The sequence below is a fragment of the Nycticebus coucang genome, chromosome 20, assembly GCF_027406575.1.
Source record: "Nycticebus coucang isolate mNycCou1 chromosome 20, mNycCou1.pri, whole genome shotgun sequence".
In the NCBI taxonomy this organism is placed as follows: Eukaryota; Metazoa; Chordata; class Mammalia; order Primates; family Lorisidae; genus Nycticebus; species Nycticebus coucang.
Window position 1 is genome coordinate 16,020,138 of NC_069799.1, and position 13,940 is coordinate 16,034,077.

The window sequence follows — 13,940 nt, forward strand, 5'->3', positions numbered from 1 at the left end:
GACCCTCTATGAGCTCTAGCAAGGTCATGAACAAAGCATCCCATAAAGAGTTTTAGAGTTAGGTGACTCCATCCTGAGTAGGGTGCACACAACCTGATCCCCTCCCTAGACAAAAACTGCAAAGACCTAATAACTTTGCCCAAGGGAAGGGACTGTCATTCATTTATTTGTTAAAATGCTCACTCAGCTCAAGAAGGTATTTTTTCCATCTACCAGGCATTGGCCAAATATCTCTTAGGGCCAATTATTTTCCCCTAGACAAAGAATCCATGCAGGAGACCTCTGACTTGGGCCTACTCCCTGTGGTGCTCTCCACTTCCTCTGCATGCCCCTTCCTCCAACAAAATTGTATTTTATTACTGATCTGCAGCCTTTGGGTTCAATTCTCAAATCCCTGAGATCAAGGACTGACTGAATAAATAAATTCCAGTAAAAAAACCACAACACGGTCATCCTTTCTGATGTGGTTTCATTTACCTCTAAGTCTCACATGGTCACGTGGCTGCCAAGGACTAGGCCTGTGTCTGAGATGGAAAGCAGAAAACCTGGACTTTCCAGTTTTTCTCAGAATAGCCAAGGACCAATGTTGGAGAAGGGAAAATGGAGCTACTCACACAATTGTTTTGCCTGTGAAGGGGAGGCACTAATACCCACCTATTGTTACCCTTCTCTGTCAGTCTCCAAGCACTCACATGCACACAATTCCAATCCTTTTCCTAACCTGGGCATCCTTGGTTTCCTTCTAAAACTGCCACATAGCAATAGGAGGTGGGATCAACACGCCTCTAGGCCCTTTGAGGGGAGGTCCAACCCCAAACTCAGAGTTCATCCCAGTCACTCCATATCCACTCACTCTCATACACCTCTCACCAGACCTGCTGGCAATCTGTTTCCCCAGGGGTTGATCGGACCCCAGTTTCCACCCAAACTGTGGGTATCCAGTATCTATACTACCTTGTCTCAGACGTTCCCCAGTGCCAATACCAGTTCCTCCACGCCAATTCTTCCCAATTTTTGACTCCTTGAAGACCTGCTGAATTGGTCCTTCCTCCATCCAGTTGAGGCATCCATACAGGGAGGCCCAATGGGGAGAAAGAGCACCCAAATACCACGTTTATAAGAGGAAAGACTATATTTCATCTGGCAAAGGTAAAGTTAAAAGAATTCAAAATGGCCACACTCCCCAAGTTGCCCTGTCATCCCCCGTCAAAAACTTCCTGCCCATAGGTTCTTTTCTCATTGGTCAGTTTGAATCAAATGAGAGAAGCTTTTCCTGCCCCGACAAGACTACAGTCTTTCCCAGAAGTGGAAATTTCTGGGTCCAAGGAAGTTCAATTTCTATAAATTCCTAAGACCTGAGTCACCATGGGGAGTACCCAGCAAGTGTATCCTTGAGAAGATCTCTGTTCTCCTAGACTTCACCCTTCCTTGGAATCCTCTCTCAACACAGCACATTACATGCTGTCCCAAATAATGAAGGTATAAAGGTCCTGCTGCCAATTTTAAATCACCTTTCTTGAGTAGTTATAGTCTGTGGTGTACCAAAATTTTCCACTACAGTCACTATACATAGGAAGAAAGGAAAATTGTAGCTAAATGTAGTATTTATTTTTTCCAATTAAATTGACTTTATTCCACTTCAGTGTGGGTTGGGTAGACTTTCCAACTGGGAAGAAATCTACATGTGGGTAATGGTGAAAGGAGGGGGTTAAAGGTCAGGAACTTGGGGTTTGAGACATTCCCTTTCCTGCGTTGGACATCTGTAGTGAAGGAGGTGTTTGGGTCATTTACCTTTCCCAAGTGGGACATCCCTCGGGTAGGTAGAGGTTGAGCTATTCAACTTTTTTTGTTTTATTTTTTGCAGGTTTTTGCTGAGGCTGGGTTTGATCCCGCCACCTCCAGAATATAGGGCTGGCACCCTCATTCCTTTCAGCCACAGGTTTTGTTTGTTTGTTTTTTAATTTTTTTTTTTTTTTTTTTGAGACCGAGTCTCATTTTTTACTAGGTAGAGGCACATGGCTTCACATCTCATATCGATTACAAAGGTTTGGGCTCAGCCTCCAAGTAGCTAGGACATGAGGTGAATGCCATAATGCTCAACTATTGTTCAGAGACAAGGTCTCACTCTGGCTTAGGTTGGTCTCCAACCTATGAGCTCAGTCAATCTATCTACCTCAGCCTCTGAAGTGCTTGGATTATAGTCGTGATCCACTGGATCCTGTTATACAAATTTACAAAATACTTACAGATTATTCTCTGTGTCTTTCCATGTCTTTCTAAAATTTTGAAATCAATATTTTGTAAAGGTATATTTAGCTACAATTTTCAGTGTTCCTTATATATGGTGGCTTTGGGGGACAACCTGTAAATTTTTACAAGCTACCTTTTCAGGGCAGCAATTAGGAATTGTGTCTCTGTCTTTCAATTATCCTGATATATTCAGACCTAAAACCGATCCCGAGACTAGAAGGCCTGAAGCTGATCCTAGATGACAAATATGCATTGAGTATAACTGAGAATATTATCATTCTCATTTTTCTGTTTCTCTAATTCTCATGAATGTACATAGGGCACTAGCTGCATCCCACCAGTGCAAGACCCAAATCAGCAGGTCCAAATTCTGAGTTCCTCAGACACTGCTGCCTTTTTTTGACCACTGGAGACTCTAAAGTATTAGTAAACTCTGTTCTGTTTCAAGATTGTGATTTGTGGTCTTCCTTGAACCAAAATTATTTGTTTTGTTAGAAAGTGTTAGACAAAAAGGACTCTCTGTGGTGTTTGCTTTCTCTAGCTGTGTGCTGCTTTAGTCCAGAAAAAGTATCAGCAACAATAGGGGGAATTGTTAAATAAGCCACTTCCTAGACTCACTCAAAACCTGCAAATTTTCTTTTCCCTCCTGAAATGTCAAAGTCCCAATGCAAGAGTTGGTGGAAGAACAAGCAGTTTATTCAAGAGCAAAATGAGGGGATGGCTGACTAACGTTGCAAAGAACACCTCATGTATCTGGGCTGACCAGAAGGTGGTGAAAGGGGAAAGGAACTTGGGAAACCATGTCTCATTGAAATGATTTCTTGCCAGCTGACAGTCTGGCTGACATCAGCTAGACCAAAAGAGAAATGGGGGTTAACTGCTCACTATTTTCCTTCATGGGGAGTTGTGCAATGTTGATGCTATAGTGAATGGGTCAAAACCCTTCCTGCAATTTGTTCTTTTATGAGGCAGAGTATCACTTAGTCACCCTCCATAGAGTGCTGTAGCATCACTGCTTACAGCAAACTAAAACTCCTAGGCCTAAGCCGTCCTCTTGCCTTATCCTCCCAAGTAGCTGGGACTATAGGCACCTTCCATAATGCCCAGCAATGATAGACACAAGGTCACAGTCTTGCTCAGGCTGTTCTGGTACTCCTGAGCTCAGACAAGCCACCTGCCTTGGGCCCCCAAGAGTGCTGGGACTACAGGCTTGAATCATCTGGCTGGCCTTTCTGAAATTTTTAAGGAAGGACATAAATAGGCATTGTGAAATAAAACTAATTATTTGTTTGAAGATAGAGTAACTGCTGCTTTTATTGAATCAGACACTTAGAAGGGGCATACTGAGAAATACCTTGCATTCATACTAAGGCCTGAGAGGTGATGCTTAGCTGAGTGTTTCTCAGCTCAGGCTTCCAGGTAGGATTCCATGGCCAGTTTGAAGAAGTACAATCATCTGTGATTCTTCCTGCCATCAGATTCTATTAGTGTGGCTGGTGTCATCCATGTGGCCCCCTGTGATGCTAAATAAAGGCTAATGTCAAGAATGAGGGTTTCCAGATACATTTAAGACATTTGAGTTGATTTATTTTTTTCCAGATAAAGGTCAGAGGGCCCATATTTCCATTTCCATAGCAGAAATTGCTGGCAGGGAGGGCACTGGAGGCCAAGAAATTAGAAAATCACAGTTTCATCTTTATATGGATCCTCCTTCTTCCTGACTCTCTTCCCTGATAAAGAATAGGAAAGGTTAAAATTTTTTTCTGTACTTCGATGTCCCTGTGCCTGTGCATATGGTGGTAGCAAGTGAAGAGTTTCTGCAGATGCCTTTAAAGGCATATTGTCAAAGTGCAGGAGTAATTTGTCCAGATAATCTCACCTGAGATGGAAATCAGGCTCAGCACCTGTGGCTCAAGAAGCTAAGGTGCCAGTCACGTACACCTGAGCTGGCAGGTTTGAATCATGCCCAGTCCCGCCAAACAACAATGATGGCTGCAACCAATAAATAGCTGGGTGTTATGGCATGTGCCTGTATTCCCAGCTACTTGGGAGTCAGATGCAAGAGAATTGCTTGAGCCTAGGATGAAGGTTGCTGTGAGATATGATGCTATGGCACTCTACCCAGGGTGACAGCTGGAGGCTGTGTCTCAAAAAAAGAAAAAAAAAAAGAAGGAAATCAGGGGCAGGAAGGGAAAAAGAAAGAAGTGATTGCTTCTCGTGTAACTGAGTCCAAGGCCCAGGGCTGTGTCCACGTTTCTCCTGCAATATCAGGTTCTCAGACTTTGCAAACCTTTACGTCTCTACTTGTGATGTCCCTGCTGAATGGGTTTGTTTTAAATACTCTTTTCCCCTTTTCTTTCAATGTCAAGAGCAGGGGTTCTCAAACTACAGCCTGCAGGCCACATGAGGTGGTGTGATTGTATTTGTTCCCGTTTTGTTTTGTTTTTTACTTTAAAATAAGATGTGTGCAGTATGCATAGGAATTTGTTCATAGTTTTTGTTTTTGTTTTTAAACTATAGTCCAGCCCTCCAAAGGTCTGATGGACAATGAACTGGCCCCCTGTTTAAAAAGTTTGAGGACCCTTGGTCAAGAGGCTCCAAAACTCCTTCTCTATATATGGCAGAGTATTCTTTCCAGTCTCTCTTCATCTAGGCTCCCCATATGCCCTAAAAAATTCTGACTTTAAGTTTGTTTCCCAAAATAGTGAAAATGTTTCATTTCTCTCTGTTGAAAATGGAAAAATGTGGATGCCCAAGATTTTCATTGTGGATGAGGTTGGGTCACTGGATAGTAACTGTAATAACCGAAGATTTTCATTGTGGATGAGGTTGGGTCACTGGATAGTAACTGTAATAACTGAAGATTTTCATTGTGGATGAGGTTGGGTCATTAGATAGTAACTGTAATAACCGACTCAGCAAAAAGACCCCTAAATGCCCCTAACTGTCTCAGCCTGAGTCCCTGCACGTCTCAAAACCCAACCCACCCCCCAGCAGAATCTGGGAACAGGTTTCAGAATAGAATAAGGAAATTCCCTGAGTTCCAAAAGACTTTTAGCCACAGGCAAAACAATAGTAAAAGCTTACTGAAGCAGAGTTTCCCAAGCTACTGAGTCTCCCAAGAGCTGTCCCAGTGCCAACAGCCACGCTGTAGCCCACTGACCATAATCCCACCCTGAGCTAACCACCACATTCTGTTTCTGTGCTTGCCAGCTTGCCATGCAACACAAAAATGGCATGAAAATCAGCCTGCTCCTCATCTCGAGGCTGCCTGCCCTTTGGGCAGTAGCCCCCTTTACAGGTATAATAAATCACCATCTGATTTATATCTGAAGTAAGGTCCAAGTTTTTCTTATAGGTGGCATGAGTTCGATATTTCTGGAGGCCCCAGAGAGATTGCTATCCCCCTACCCCCACCTAGGCCTGCCACCACCCGACAGCTCCAGGGGAAGGCCTCGGAGAGATTCCTCTGCCCCGGAGCCCTTGGATGTGTGGAGCCAGGGCATAGGTTTCCAAAACTCTTGAATTGGTGATTAATCAGTAACACCTGGGTGATTTTTATAAGTTTGTTTAAATCTCTAGAGATTTTGGGCAGGGGAAGCCAGATCAGTTGGACACAACTACACGGTCGGTTCCCTGGGCAGTGGGAGAATTCTTCCCATCCCAGGTCTGTATTCATACAGGGCTCACAGGGGTTAGTCTGAGTCTGTATCATGCAGGGCTCATGGGGGTGAGTCCAGGTCTGTATCATGCAGGGCTCACGGTGGTGAGCCTAGGTCTGTATCATGCAAATCTGTATCATGCGGGCTCACAGGGGTGAGTCCAGATCTATATCATGCAAGTCTGTTTCTTTTGGTTTCTTGGTCCTTTTTCTGTCTCTTGGTGAACTCCCTCTTCTAGGTCAGTGAAAATGTGTGAAACCTGTCAGTCTTCTTTGTGCCTAGTCAGTCTTCAGTCTGTCTAGGTTTTGGAGTCACAAGTGTTAGTCTAGTCTGTCTCAAGTCTTCCTGGCCTGTCTCAAGTTTTTTCTTTTAGGACTCACAGAAGTCTTCACTTTGTCTAGTTTTTCTCTTCTTTAGGCTCACAGAAGGTGAGTCCCTGGTCTGTCAGGTTCTCTTCATAGGACTCACAGAGGGTGGATCTTTGGTTTGTTTGGCTAGTGTATGTGAGTTGTTTGTCATATTTGTGTTTGCTGTTTCCAATGTTTTGTCAGAATTCCTTTCTTTTTATCTTTTTTTTTTTTGGTAGAGACAGAGTCTCACCTTATTGCCCTTGGTAGAGTGCTATGGCATCACGCAGCTCACAGCAACCTCCAACTCCTGGGCTTAGGCAATTCTCCTGCCTCAGCCTCCCAAGTAGCTGGGACTACAGGTGCCTGCCAAAACACCTGGCTATTTTTTTGTTGCAGTTTTGGCCAGGGCTGGGTTTGAACCCACCACCATCAGAATATGGGTCCGGCGCCCTACCCACTGAGCCACAGGCACCGCCCTGTCAGAATTCCTTTCAAAGATTAGTCAATTCCAAATTTAGGTGTAAGCATCTCTGTTTTCTTGTTGTCTGTGAACGTGTCAACGTACAATTTGTTATACCCCCTATGTCTCCCACTGCCCTATAACCCACTTGCGGTTAAAACCCTCTCTTCCTGGAAATTAAAGAGTTACTACAAAGTTAATTAAAATTGTTCCTCCTTTTGACTGCCAAAAACTGTGGTTGCTATGTTACAAATAAATCTTGAAATAAGGTGCCAGCACTCAGCAAAAAAAACAAGGTCAATTACCCATTTAGAAAAAAAAAGGGGGGGGGAGAAGACTCTTTAAAACAGCAGCTACTTGGCATTACTCTGGTTGGCATGCATTCTGCTGATCCTCAGGTGGCCTCCAGGAGGGGGACAGGCTGTGGTCCCTCTGAGGGGAGGTGCCCCCTGGAAAACATCCCAGGATCCCAGGAGAACCTGGAGCCCTCAGAAGACCTGCTGATGATCACTCCTAAATTCACCTGTGGGTCCACTTCCAGAGGTAAGCCACTTTAACATCTAATTTTAACTAGTGTCTACAGACATTAATATAATTATTCATATTTTTGTTGTGCTTATTTGTTGTAAATTGTTAAAAAAAATATGCAACTGTTTGTTAAATTCAATTGTTAGAATTTTTGTAAAACCTCTGAGGAAAGGCCAAAGAGATCAGGACTTCAGGTTGCTGGGCTATTAGCCTGTCAAAAGTTTTTGAAGCATGAAAAGCCTCAATCCTACTGGCCAGTCAGGATCTCCCAAAAAACACAAAATGTGTGTTCACATCCATTACCAGAAACACCATTAAAATAAAAGCAAGCATCCAATCAACCCCCAGGTTGTTAGATCACCCATAGGTCTGTTAAAAAATATATTAAAAAGTGTTCTGGTTCTGGTTTTGAAAATATGAGAGTGTAAAAGTAAATGTAAATTTTTAAATATTGTTCATGCCAGGCCTATGTCTGCCATGTCATTTTATGTCATTTGTTCAGTGTTTATTAAAGGATTGCTCTCGGCCTGAAACAATGTTGTATTGAACTGAAAAAAAGAAAAAGAAAACGAGTATAAAAGAGTTTAAAAAAGGGTTCCCTAGAACTCAACATTTTAAGTCTTGAGACACCTAAGTTCTAGTTCTTACCAGCAATTAGAGGTTTCTTCCTCTATATTGTTAGTATAAATGTGTTTTTAATTCACTGTTTTCCTGTAACAATGTGGTTCCCTGATGAAAGTGCTTCCCAGCACCCTGATTGATCCCATTCCCTAAGAGCCCTCCCATACTACCCTGTTTCCCCCAAAATAAGACATCCTCCGAAAATAAGACCTACTTACAGAAAAGATAAGACATCCCCTGAAAATAAGACCTAGCGCATCTTTGGGAGCACACCTTAGGGGAAACAGGGTAATTACATGGAGAGGAGGGCCCCAGCAGGGTGGCAGGAAGGTCCCACAGTGGTTCTTTGTGACAGCAACCCACAAATAGAAGAATGAACATGCAGGGGAAGAGCAGGCTCTGACAATAAACCTACTTTTTTTAACTCCATCTCTAAAGTAAAGAGTAAAATACAACCACATATGTATTCCACAACTTCCTCACCTCTAGAAAGTTTAACTACCCTCCCCCACTGTTCCTATAAAATCTTAAGGTTAAGTTAAATAATAATTTTGTAAAAAAAATCTTATTTCATAAATTTGTCCTAAAACACAAAATAGTTATATAAAAGAGTAAAAGGCAAAACAAAAGTTAAAAAGGTCTCAAATATTTGTAAAATGTCTATACAAGTTAAATACAACTTATAAAAAAGGTTATATGTAATCCTGTTAACTATGTATTTCCTTTAACTTTCATTAAAAAGATAACATGTTTATGAGTATTGCTAAACTAACTTCAAACAGAACAAAAATCAACTACATGAAACTAAGCTGATTTGTTAAAGTTTAAAATATTACTAATTCTTTGTGTTTTATTTCCTAGAAATCAAGAAAACCATTTTCTATCTTTAAAGCTATTTATAACTTTTCAAGTATGTACTTACAAGCAAGATCTGAAACATGTATTTTTTCTCTCTCCTTAATTTCTCTAAAATTTAAAGCCATTTGTAAGTATTTTTAATTCCTAACAATACAGTTATTTACATAAGTTCAATAAGAATCTGTTTTGTTCTATAAAATAATAAAGACACTAGTTAATTTACCAAGGCTTTGTCTAAAATAATATTTCCAGAAGTGTCCAGACTGCACTAAAAAATTGAAGTTGACTTTATAAAGCCAATAAAAAGCCCTTAAAAAAAAAAAAAAGCCCTTTAAAAAACTGGCCAGATACACATCAGTAACATTTCCTGACCTGTGATAGGTAATGAAGGTCACTTGATAATGGATCCAGGAATCAAAATATGCTTTAAGAACCTCAAGAAAAAAAAAAAAATTTACCCAATGCATACAGGTATCTAATGGCACAGATGAAACCTGGGCTCATGAAAGACTTTCAAGAAAGTCCAACTGAGATTCCTTATAAAGGATTCCAGCAAAGCCAGCTTTAAAAAAAGCCTAGATGGCTAATAATTATTCTTACTGCAGTCTATGCAAATAATCAAACCCAATATACTGAAGGTACAGTTTATTTTGATAACTAAGTTAATTTTACTATATTTTGTTTTTAGTAAAGAGAAAAATTTTTTAAAAAATAGTTCAAAAATAGTTCTGTGACCCACCTGTAATATTAAATCCAAGCCTTGTCTATAATGTCAACTCATAATATGAGACATAACAGTTTTACTAAACTAATCTGTTAAATAAAACTAAGAGACTAATAAAAAATATAAAATTATATACAGTAGTTATATTTAACTGTAACACTTCATTCTACTGTGCCTAATTCGCATACTCTGCTCAGTCTACTGCTGGCAGAAGCTAAGTGACCCACTTGCCTGGACTTAAAAGATGACATCTAGAGACAGTCAACAAGCCCTACTCCGGCCACATAGTTGTCTGGCCAATGCACGACTGAAGCCTAAAGAAACTCCTCAAGAGATTTACATTAATTAAACTTTTAGACTTTAAGAAAAAGGAAGAAATGTCACAGGAAAAAATAAAAACTCATAGGTATATAGCCTACCAAGACAGTATTATTAAGGCCCAAATAAAGAACCCAAGAAGAGTCACAGTCCCTAAAACCTCAGTACTAAAATATCATCACCTGCAAAAACAAGCTGATATTGAGACCCTAAATTAAAACAAGGTATAATCAACTCCTAAAACATTAGATCACCGACAAGTCTGTTAAAAAGTATATAAGAGTGTATAAGTACAAAGTGACTGAAAAAACTCTAAAAGTAGAGTTAAACCTCCCTTCACAGGGTCTAAAAAAGTGTTAGTTTACCTCCTATGGCTAAGTGACAACTCGAACAAAAATAGAGACTGCCCTAGTTAAAAAATAAATCAAAATGGTATACATATGAGTGCTTAAAAAATAACTAAGACAAATAACAATAGGTAGGGCTTCACTCCCATCCCCATTCACAGGATAAAAAAAATGTATAAGTATGCCCTTCTTCCCTGCTTCAACTTTCTCCCCTGACTATTCTAAATGTTTAAAACTGCTTTGTTCATGACCTTGCTAAGACTCAGAGAGTTTGAGCATAGAAATAAGAGTCTAGTGTCTGAACTCACCTGACCCTGAAAAAAGAGAGTTCCCTGCCCAGCCCTGAATAAGAAAATTAGCCCATTATCAGCCCCTTCCCAACATCAGGAATGAATCAGATTTGATTCCCAAAAGACAAGTGGGGAATGTAAAAACCAACTCAGCAAAAAGACCCATAAAATCCCCTAACTGTCTCTGCCTGAGTCCCTGCACGTCTCAACCCCCCTCCACCAGGAAAATCCAGGAACAGGTTTCAGAATACAATAAGGAAGTTTGCTGAGTTCCTAAAGACTCCTAGCCACAAGTAAAACAATAGTGAAAGCTTACTCAAGCAGAGTTTCCCAAGCTACTGAGTCTCCCAAGAGCTGTTCCAGTGCCAACCGCCACACTGTAGCCCCTTGACCATAACCCCAACCTGAGCTAACCGCCACATTCTGCTTTTGTGTTTGCCAGCTTTCCACACAGCACAAAAATGGTATAAAAATCAGCCTTCTCCTCTTTTCGAGGCCGCCTGCCCTTGGGGCAGCGGCCCCTTGTGCAGGTATAATAAATCGTCTGATTTATATCTGAAGTGAGGTCTGAGTTTTTCTTACAGGTGACATGAGTACAACAGTAACAAAGAAGGGAAATATTTATTGTTTAGCTTACATTTGTTTTATGTAACAGAAGCTCCACCGGTTCTATGTAACATAGGATGACATTCATGTACTTTTATAGAAGATGGCATTAACTACCTAGAGAAATTCAAAGTTCTCAAAACCAAAATAATTAGAAAAGAGTTGCTTTCTGGGTTGGTAAAGAAGGCTATTTAAAAACATGATTAGAGATTAGAAGACATGCCAGATATCTGTAACTTGAACTTTGCCAAAACTGAGTTTTTCTCAACTACTTTTTATCAGATTATGATTGACTTTTTCTGACCAGTACTATCACAGCAGTTATGTTGGGCTTGCACTTGTGAATCAGCACCTGATACTAATTTGTCCTGTTACAGTTAATTTTAATTTTATTCACTCAGTTACAGTGTTCTTGAACACGTATTCCATTGTGGGGTTCAGTGTATCTTCTGTATTCTTAAAAAAAAATCTGGAATTAACCATAAAAAATAGAGATGTCTAAATTACCCTACACTTTTATCTGAATAATGCTAAATGCATCAAATAGGAATGATACAGACAACTATGTAAAATCAGAGAAAATGAAGGTATCAAACACAATGAAAATGACTGAGGAATCTGGAATGTAAGAAAAAAGGTATAAGGTACAAAGAAAGCTCACCATACTTCAGCTGGGAGAAAAAAAGAGTCCCATAAAAAGACAGATGAAGACAAAGGATTTGAAAGTCACACACAGGAGAATCTTGAAAGCAGTTAAGAGAAAATAGACGTGTTATTGCTAAGGATGCTCCATCAGATTACTAGTGATTAATGAACACAAACCTTCTACATCAAAAAAGAATTAGTGAGGCTTGGCATCTATAGCTCAAGCAGCTACGGCACTAGCGATATACCAGAGCTGGCGAGTTCAAATCCAGCACAGGCCTGCCAAACAGCATTGACTACTACAACCAAGAAATAGCCAGGCGTTATGGCAGGAGCCTGTATTCTCAGCTACTTGGGAGGCTGAGGCAAGAGAATAGCTTAAGCCCAAGAGTTGGAGGTTGCTGTTAGTATGTATTTATTTATTTCAGATACTACACTTGATCTTAGCCAAAAGGCCGAGAAGCGATACTTATTTATTTCAGGCTGAATAATCGTCACCCTGGAATGAGTGCTCTGTTATCAGGGCTCACGGGCTCAATCTTCTGGGTGCAAGAGATCTTCTTGCCTGAGCCTCATGAGTTGCTGGGACTAGGGGCATGTGTCACAATGCTGGACTAATTTTTCTATTTGTGGTAGAGATGCGGTTGCACTCTTGCCCAGGTTGATCTCAAACACCTGCGCTCAAGTGATCCATTCACCTCTGTCTCCCAGAGTTCTAGCATTAAAAACATGAGCCAACACCCAGCCTATACTTTATCTCTACAACTTCTGCTTACCTGTTGGGCTGCAAATTCTTACCTGGTTTTGAGAATTCCCAAAATATAGAGTATACAGACAGCATTTATTTATCTTTAAGATAATTAGTACCTCTCTACTGTATTATAGCATGTTCTTAATTTTCTTGACCTGATTTTGAAGATCAAATATGTAATGTATATTTACTAAATTCTGATAAAAAGCTAGTGGCTAAAATTGTTATTGTTTAAATTTCTTTCAGCTCTATGTAATCATTCTACTGAAGACCGTTTTCAGGAGTGGGGCACAAATATTTTATTTCCAGAAATGATCCTGAGCAGGTATCAAAGCTGTGACTCCGAGAATTTAAACTTAACAAAAAGTTGGGAAAGTGTATATGAGTGTGATGAGCAGAAAGTATGTTACAGTGGACTTGACCAATGTTTAACAGCTACCTATGGCAAAGTTTTCCAATGTAATAACTCTTTGAACACATTCAGACAATTGTCAAATCTCAATAGACAAACAATGATCTATGCCTTAGAGAAAACTTAATTGTAAAAGGTATGGGAAAGCCTCTGAATTCTGCTCACATGTTACAGAACATAAGACCACTCATTCTGGAAAAAAAGAGTCCGAATGCAAAGAAGGTAGCCAAGTTTTTTGGTCTTGCTCAAGATTCCATACTGAAGACAAACTAGACAAGTGTTAAAATGATGGCAAATTATCTTAGACACAGTTCAAAATACTGTAACCATGAGAATTTTGATACTGGAGAAAAACCTACAACTGTAAGGAATGTGAAAAACTTACCAAGCAGTACTCACACGTTTCTGGACAAAAAAGAATTGATTCTGGAGAGAAACCCTTCAAATGTGAAGAATGTGCAAAAACCTTTAACGATCACTCTCTCTTCTTTAGATATAAAATAATTCATTCTGGAGATAAACTCCACAAATGTCAGGAATGTGGCAAAGCCTTTGACAAGTACTCAAACCTTTCTGTACATCAAAAAATTCATTCTGGAGAGAAACCTTATGGATGTGAAGAATGTGGCAAAGACTTTAAACACCACTCAAACATTTCTAGACATCAAAGAATTCACTCTGGACAGAAACCCTACAAATGTGAAGAATGTGGCAAAGTCTTTAACCAGCACACTCCTCTTTAGACATCAAAGAATTCAATCTAGAGAGAAACCCTACAAATCTCAAGAGTATGGCAAAGCCTTTAAACAGTACTCAAGCCTTTGTCAACATCAAAAAATTTATTCTGGAGAGAAACAATATAAATTTGGAGAATGTGGCAAAGCCTTTACCAGCACTTACAACTTTCTAGACATCAAAGAATTCATTCTGGAGAGAAACCCTACAAATGTGGAGAATGTGAAAAAACCTTTAACCACTGCTTAAAACTTTCTGTACATCAAAGAATTCACTCTGGAGAGAAACCCTACAAACGTCAAGAATGTGGCAAAGCCTTTAATGTGTACTCATGCCTCTCTAGACATCAAAAAATTCATTCTGGGGAGAACCCCTACAAATGT

General features: G+C 40.1%; 1 pseudogene; it reads right to left on the bottom strand.

Annotated features, from left to right (window-relative positions):
- Window positions 1–12,045: 12,045 nt before the first annotated feature.
- Window positions 12,046–12,126, bottom strand: LOC128573258 (uncharacterized; annotated as a pseudogene).
- Between the last annotated feature and the right edge of the window lie 1,814 nt (window positions 12,127–13,940).